Below are 8,695 nucleotides of genomic sequence, written 5' to 3' on the forward strand. Positions count from 1 at the left end.
GAGCATAGGGCGTTAACCTGTCATGTGTGGCAGAAGTTTCCTGTATCGGTGCATGTCCTCACGTCCTTGCTCTGCTGTGCCCAGGGCAGGTAGGGATGCCAAGGTGACACAATTTGTTTTGTAAGAACGGCTTGTGGTTGAGCTTGTTGTTCAGCTTTCTGCCTGTGTAAGTGGAATTTGACAGGTGGCTGCCCTGTGGAGACCTCTCCCTGGCTGGACCATGGTCTGTTGCTGGTAAAACCATCTCTTTAGGTACTCTATTGATGAGCCTGTTGGATGCTTTGAGGCAACTGGTGCTGGAGGACTGGTGTAGCTCTGCCACAGCTCTCAGTCAGAGCTGTCATGCTTCATTATGGCCAGGGAGGTGTGTGGAAAGGACCTTTGTGCCCTGCGGCTTACAGTGGCCAAGCTCCCCATGGGGCTACCTCATGCACCAGGAACATTGAAAAATAGACAGATTTGTTGGCCCTCTGTGGCTCTATAATGAATGCTCCAGGCACCATCCCTGCAGTGAGTTTGTGATTTCCTTGCTAGCACTTTCCAGGCCCCACCACCTTGTCCCAAGCAGTGGCATGTTTCCAGTTCAGGAGTCAGTCTTCCTCATGAAGACTGCTGTCTCCACACACTGCTTCCCATTGCCCCACTGAGAAACTGCCTCTCCCATCTCCTAGCTGGCACGTTTCCAATGTGATGCTGCGCTTGAGCAGGTAGAGATCTAGAGGCTACAACCCTTGGGGGTCCAAAGCTGAGACAGGGCTGCTTCCCCACTTCCATCCCTCCTTGCTTTTCAACAATGTGCATGTACACACAGAAAATGCAGAAGCAAGCTGTCAATAAAGACCATCATCTGGGGCCTCAGTGCTGGGGGCATTGTCCAGATCTTGCCGCTGTCCAGATCAGCAGCCCATTTATCCCTTACCCAATGGCTTCTCAAAGTACCAGCCAAAGCACTCCCTTAGAACAGCTGGGATTTATGAGGGTACAGCAGGAGGCAGAGCTGGGCAGTCACCCTGCCTGCCCTGACCTCCTCAAGTCCTTTAGCGCATGCAGCCCTGTTCACCGGGAGCAAGGTTGCTCATGGGGCTGGGGCAAATGTGTGGCCTTGGAGTTGTCTTAACTGTCTATTTCCATTTGGGGCCAAAGAAACCCCAAACATTTGCAAGTATGAGAAAGGAGATGTAGAACAAATTGCATTTTTGAACTGAGATTTATTTTTGCAATTTTCAGGAAAAGGATGCTTTGACTTGTGGGATTTTTTTGGGTTTTAGTTTTGGGGATTTTTTTTTTTTTTTTTTGGTCAGATTTTTCTTTTTGGTAGTTTTTGGGTTTTCTTTTGGTTTTTTGGGGGGTTTTTTTTTTTTTTTTTTTTTTTTTTTTTTTGGTTGATTGGTTGGTTTGTTTGTTCATTTTTTATTCCAAAATAGCAATTTAGCAGCTCTTCCCCCAAGTTCAACCAGAAGGGATGTTCCACAACTGTACAGGAGCTGTACAGCATCACAGCCCTCCCTACAGAGGCCATGCAAAGGATGCTGTAAGACGGGATGCCAGCCCCAGAGGCTTTCTTTTTCCTTTTAAAACTCTGGCTTTTAATGCATCTTTTCCTTTCCAGAGTAGCTTTGGGATATGCCCCATGTGACATGTGCCACGAAGGAGACACAGGCTCTGTTGCCTCTGTACCTGCCCTTCAGGTAGTTTTTGGCCACCATTAATTCAGCCTTTAGCACCCTCTTAGCCAGACTAAAAGAGACCACCCCATCATCCCCACTCTTAGTCCCCAACCCAGTGAGCATGTTTGTGTGACCCTTTATTCCCAGCATTCCATGACAGGACAGAGCAGGCAGTGACAGCATCGCCTGGCCAGGTAAGCGGTGCTGATGTCTGTACACCATCACTCCTGCAGCAAGCAGCGACTCCCACGGAAGCATCTCTCTTGGCAGACCTGGCTGGGCAGCTTTCCCAGGCAATGAATTTTGGATTAGGAAACACAAACTGTTGTCCCTGACTTTGCAGGGTTAATCTGTGTGTGGTGCTGCTGCCTGTGTGCTCATGCTCGGCTCCAGCCAGGACGTGCACAGCAAAGGGCTGAGGAGGGAGCTACAGACCGGGAAAGAGCCCGTGGCCATCACTCCATGGATATGTTGGGGAATGTCGTGAAGTGCCAGTGGAGGGAGGCTCTGGCACATGCACATGTGTGCCCACGGATCGTAGCAGATGAGCTGCTCTGTTTGTAACCTCCCACTGCTGTTGAACAGACTTTGAAGGGAGGAGAGGGAGCTGAAAATGGAGCTGAAAACTGAAACTTGAGGATCAGATGCTTGGAGGGGCTTAGGAGCCTGATTCAACCCATCGCTCCCCAGCACAGCAGCAGCTCATGTGTCTCTTGGGCCTATTTTGCTTTCAAATTCAGCACAGAGTGAGGCTTCCATGCTCCACCTTGGAGCCAAAATCATTTTCACTAACTCATTGAGAAAAGGAGACATAAGGACACAATTAAACTGCAGAGTGCAGGATTACATTGTGATATGAACCAAGGAAAGAAAGAGGGAGGAGAAGGAAAAGCAACTTGGTCTTTATTTTTAAATTTGCATCCTTTTACCTGTGCGAGGACAGTGGCAGTGTCATGGTGTACCCTGTGGGTAGGATCCAGCTACCTGGGCATCAGAGCAAGGAGGGTACATTCAGGACCTTACTACCTAAAAGCCTGATGTTCTGGGCTGGATAGTCCAAGGACTCCAGTGGACTCCAATGGCTCCAGCCTGGCCCTCCCTGGGCGGTGCAGGGTGAGAGGCTGGTGTACAGGGCTCAACCAGGTCTTGTCTCCAGGTTTTCCTGCCCCTTTCATGCAGCAGCCTGGGCACAACCCACCCCTCTCCTGATCCCAGCTCTCCTTGCGAAGGGCAAGATGGTGAAGTGAGGGATGAGGCTTCAGCACCCCTTCAGTCCTCTGGCTTCCTGACCAACCTGCTAATTAAAGCATCAGTTTCATCAAGTCTGTTTTCTAATGTGAAAACTTTTCCATAAGGAACTGGTCCTGAATCCACCAACTGGTGGTGTACAGGGTATAACTGTGGTAGTTATTTAATACACAGGGTGGGTGTAAGGAGGTTATGCAGACAGAAGGGGAGAGAGGGAGAAAAATCAGAGGCTGGCAGAAAAATCCCGTCCTGGGGGAGAATCACTGGTGGCCTGGAGGCTGGGGGCTGCAGTACCCAGGAGCTGAAGATGCACCCTCATGCATCCCTGGCAGTGTTCAAGGCCAGGTTGGACAGAGCTTGGAGCAACCTGGTCTAATGGAAGGTGTCCCTGCTCGTGGCAGGGTGTTGGAACTGCATGAGTTTTAAGGTCCATTCCAACCCAAACCAGTCTGGGATTCTTTGCAGGGAGCAGAGCCATTTTGCATCCATGTATCGTCTTTTTGCTGACGCACCACAGTGCCTGGCCAGCACCATCCTTACGGGGGACAAGAAGTGTTGTCTCCTGACCACCAGCTTTCTGCTGGTGTCTGTGTCTGCCTGTGTCGCACGAGGAGTCCTCTGGCCCAGGCAGGGTGGGCAGCAATGGCACTGCAATTGCTCTTCAGAGGCAGGCTCCCCTCCATCTCCTCCATCCTGAGTGGTGTGAAACCCTCCCAAAACTGGAGCTGCTGATAAATGTATTGCGTGCAGATGTACGTATCTAAGAAACAGAGTGCGTGAGAGGCACCGTGAGCCAAGGCTGCACAGGCATGCCATCAGAGTGATCAACGGGCCAAATTTGGGTGCTAAGGCATGGACTGAAACATCTGATTGGAAGGTTGGGAGGAAAAAGGCAAGGCTGAATTGTTTACATTTTGTTTTCATTCATCATTCCTGGTCGTGTGGGTGGACAAGGAGTGAATGAGTTTCTTGCGGAGGGCAGCAAATAAGAAACACGCAATTCCTCGAGAGATGAGTGGGGTTTTAATTCCTTGCACCTAGGTTAACATGGCACAAAGGGGCTGGAAGGAACTCTAATAGCTTCTCTGCCATGTGAAACCATGTGATCTTGGCTTTTCTTCCCTTTGATTGGCATATGCTGAGAGAGAGCAGGTTTCTTGGGATGGATTTCATCCCTCTAGTGAGGTACTGGGTTGTCTTCCAACAGCAAAGGGGCACAACTTTTCTTCAGGCTCTTGAGCATCTCACAGAAAGGCAGTAGGACAATGTTCTCAGAGCTCAGGGCAGGAGGGGAAGCTTAAGCATGCCTCCATGCCATCATGGTGTCTTTCTGGGAGAGGCAGCACTGGTGACTACAGCTACATCCCTCTGTCCTGCCTTCCCCAGCTGGCACTGCTCCAGGAGGTGACATGAATAGGCAGGAGATATGGCAGCACAGCAGGGCAGGGGTAAACCAAGGAAACCACTGAGACCATGGCAGCACTGCTAGTGGAGGACTCGTGGGATGGGTCTTGGTTTCCTTTGCTGTAGTCATGCTGCTTGTTGGAGCCTTTGACAGGCCAGTGGAATAGATTTCAGAGGTCTCTCTCCATCCTAGTCCTTACCTACCTGGAAGGACTGCCAGATATGGTTTATTTTGATCATGGTCCTGCTTAGTCAGTCTGCAGATTCCCTTGTAGAAGAGCTGCAGGGTTCCCTGAGGTAGGGAGGGACACTGGGACCTTTAGTGGCATCTCCTGGGACACTGCCCTTTGTGACATCTGTCACCAGGCAGGGCTCTGTGCCAGGAACTCCTTTGGCAGAGGGAAAGAGGCCTGAGAGGTGATTTGTCTTGCAAGCAAACCTGTGAAATTGGAGGAGCAAAACTACAGGAGATAAATGAAAAACCAGCCCCTGCAGCAGTCGTCTGAGGGGTATAAACCTCTTGGGGTCCTCCAGGCAGGGTGGAATCTGGGCTAAGCTCAGATGCTCCATCTTCCTTTCGTGGTATAAATATGATGGGTTTTCACAGCAGGGAGGTAGGGGAGAAACAGGCTTTGGAGAAATTAAAGCAGCCAGGGGATGAAACAGTTGTTTTCTGAAATAATGGCTCTTCATGAGGGATCCCAGCTGGTGCCTGAATGCAGAATGAACTGACTTTGCTGGTTGACAAAGGGAAAACGTGGAAGATGAAGAAATAAAATCCCAGAAGGGAAGGGGTATGGAGGGGCCAGAGACACAAATATTCAAGAACTGCATCGAGACGGTTTGGTGCAAAAAGGTCTGGCTTCTGGTTGATGACAGACACAAAGCCTCCTTACTGAAAAGCGCGGTGGATTTTGCAAAAGAGAGAAGAAGCTGGGAAGTGTTTAAATTTGACTGTCCTTAAACAGGGTGAAAATTGGAAAATATGTCAGCCTTGAGCCTAAGCAAGGATGATGTCAGATAACAACCACTATGATGGAGCTGGAGAAGACTCTGAGACCAAATGAGTAGCACAAGAGGTCACAAAGATGTGATAGCTGGTGATGCAGGCACAGTGAAATGGCATTAAGGGTCCCTACCCTGAGGAAACGACATGGGAGCTGCAGGAAATGCATCTAGAAGCAAAGGGTGAGATTTAAAAAGTTCTATTTGGCAAACTGGCTGTGGAAGCCAAAGGCTTTTGTTCACCTGCCTGTGCAGAAAAAATCAGTGCAACTCTCTGACCTACAACAAGGCACAACACTTGAACCCCAGCACTGTTGCTCATCTGAGATCTTTCTAGAAAGCTTTGAAAAGAGAGGTGGTGGATGCACCATGCCTGGAGACATTCAAGGCCAGGCTGAATGTGGTTCTGAGCAACCTGATCTAGTTGAAGATGTCCCTGCTTATTGCAAGGGGGTTGGACTAGATGAGCTTTGAAGGTCTCCAACCCAAACTGTGATTCTATGGTGATGCATGGTACAGCCCAGAGGCAAAGGAAGACCTTTTGCTGATCACTGCCTATGCCACCAGGCAATGCCAAGCCTGGGGAGAGATGTTAGGGAAGGATGTGACTCAGTGTCACCAGTCCATGGACATGCTAGATGTAAGCCATCACTCTTCACTGCGCACTTTCCTATCAGCAAAACCACACTACCTCCTGCCTGGTTTTGCTGCCCTTACTGGGTAATGGTCAGCCTTGTCCCTGCACATGTTGGGCTGCTCCCTGTGCATCCCCAGCATCCCCCCTGAAACACAGCCTGCAGCCCTGATGGATGAATTAGGACCTTCTCCCTCCAGCTGTCTCTTTGTGACCCACAGTGAACTCAAGCATGGCTTGCAGGTGAGGATCAGCCACCTGAAACCAGTATATTGAAGAAGTCCTTTGGCCCCTTGCTGGTCTTCACGCTAATAAGCAGAACCTCTCCCAGAGCCTGCAAAACCTGCTCTATGGCCAGGGCACAACAGGCAGTGTGAGGGAAGGGATCCCTCCCCTCTCTGTGGTGTTTGGAAATCCCAGCTGGAGGTTGGGTCGAGTTGGGACTTTCCAGCTAGAAAGACATTGACAGACTAGAATGAGAGCAGCAGAGGTCAGGGGATGGAAGTCGGGAGATCTGGGAAAAGGCTCATTGAGCTGGCTTTGTTCAGCTTGGAGAAGAGGAGGTGCTGGTGACCACCTCAGAGAGGGGGTAGAAGGGCAGAGCCTCTCAGATGGAGGTGGGTAAGACACGACAGGCACAAGCTGAAACACAGGGAATTTCCATTAGAGATAAGGAGAAGCATTTTTCACCATGAAGGTGGTCAAAACTGGAAGAGGTTCACTGGGAATGTTCAAGCCTGTGTTAGGCATGACCCAGAACGACCTACCCCAGCTGGCCTTGCTGTGAGCAGGGGCTTGGACCACACACCTCCTGAGGTCCCTGCTCACCTCAGTTAGCCTGTTTCTGTGAACAGGGTTAAGTCTGTGAGGCAATTGAAGAGTATGTTATTTAGGCTTCATTCTCTCAAACCAGCGTTCAGATTGGGCTGGTGACTGCACCCAGGGCCTTGCCTTATTCATTTCATATGTCAAAATACCCAAGGACCTACAGAAAAGAATGATTTTCCATTTATGTGGGAGAAGCAGCAGGGAATTGTAGAAGAAATGCAAGCATTGCCGGTGATGAAGACTAGCTGTCTTCACAAGAGCTAGGCTGAACAGCAGGAAAAATACTGCTACAAGGAGATGTGGCCAGTGTCCTTTTATGAGACCAAGTGTCCTTGGCTCCAAAATGCCCCAGAGACAGAGAAACCCCTCACTTTTCAGAATTGCCCCAGAAGCTTTGCATTTATCTTGTGCCGGATTTCTCTCAGTGATTGAACCACTGTGGTCCATTGGGATTTCAACCTGCAAACAGGGAGAGGACAAGGATTAGCAACTCAAATGCCTGGGCATTAATCCATCTTTTCTGGTGAGAGGCAGGGTAGAGCGAGAGAGCTTCAGATCCATTTGTGCTGTCGGGTATCTCCTTCCCTCTAAGACAGAACCTGTGTTGCTCTCTGAGCAGTGTTAGGGACAGGGGAATTTCCACAGGGATTTGTGTCAAAAACAGAGAGAGGTCAGGTGGTTTCCCTACTCCTTCAAGCAGCTTCCTGAATCCAAAAGGCTGTCCTTTCATCTGCCATGGGAAACACTCCTGGTCCCTTCTACCTCCACCTGTGTTCCTCTGCAGTTTTGCAATGTCACCAAACAGGGGAAGAGAGGAAGCTTTCAGAAACGTCTGAGAACAGCCATAGAGAATCACAGTCAGCAAGAGAAAATGCACACATGATATGCTCCCCAAGCCCTGCCATTAACACACTGTGCTGCTTCTGGTGCATCACAGTCCTGCAATGGCAGAGCTACTCAGAGAGCTGTTATCCCCCTTGGAGAGGAGGAAAAGCAGCTGGCTGGCAGTGCCTGTGCTGGGCACAGAGCTCTGCTCTCTTCCCATTTTTTCCTGATGATTCTGGCTGTACTATGTTAAATGGAAAGCAAACCCTGATCCTGCCTTCTGTGCTCCTCTGCTCTCCCTGATGCACTCAAAGAGCTGGTGCTTTTGGGATGTGCTGAGGGATTATCTTGAGGCTGTAACGCCACTGGGGCAGGAGCCGTGTTCCTTCTGCAGGCTGTGCCCCAACCCTCTGCCTCAGGCTAAACCCGGCCTTCTGCCTCCAGGTCACCTCCACCGCGGTGGGACTATGGCCGCTCCCTGCCAACGCAAATCCTGTGCAACAAAAACTGTGAAGTCCTCTGCTGCTAATTTAGCATCTCAGATCCCTTCCACACCGTAGCATCTGGGCGGCGAGGCTTTGTCAGTCCAGATGCTTCAGGATCAACCTCGAAAATAAACTGAAATAAGCCACTTTTTGGAGATTAAACTGACTCCTCCTGGAAATCACTGCAGGGGAAGAGCACTTGTTTATTAAAAAGAGACAGCAGGCATCAGGGCATGAAAGGAGGCTTTGTCTCCTCGGCTATTACCTTACTCCTTTTGTCTCTGTGTTAATGTCTTCAGGTGCACAGGGAATCTCAGGCACAAATCTCCCCACTCCATAAAAACATCGGGAAAATAGGACTCCCCTCTGGCTCCTGGGCCCTGCAAATCACACACCTGCAGCCGCCCCCAAAAGCCTGCATCTTTGATGGTATCTTGGGCAGGCGGCTGGGGGCTTGGCTAGGGGCTGGCTCCACGGCTGAGATGGAGGCAACACGATCTGCCTCCATCCCCGGGACCCCCTACCCTGCAGGAGGCGGGACGCAGGGATGCAGGGATGCCCTCTGCTGCAGCGGGCATCCCCAGGGCGGGGGGAGTCCC

This window comes from Strigops habroptila, chromosome 12 (assembly GCF_004027225.2).
Source record: "Strigops habroptila isolate Jane chromosome 12, bStrHab1.2.pri, whole genome shotgun sequence".
NCBI classification, from domain to species: domain Eukaryota; kingdom Metazoa; phylum Chordata; class Aves; order Psittaciformes; family Psittacidae; genus Strigops; species Strigops habroptila.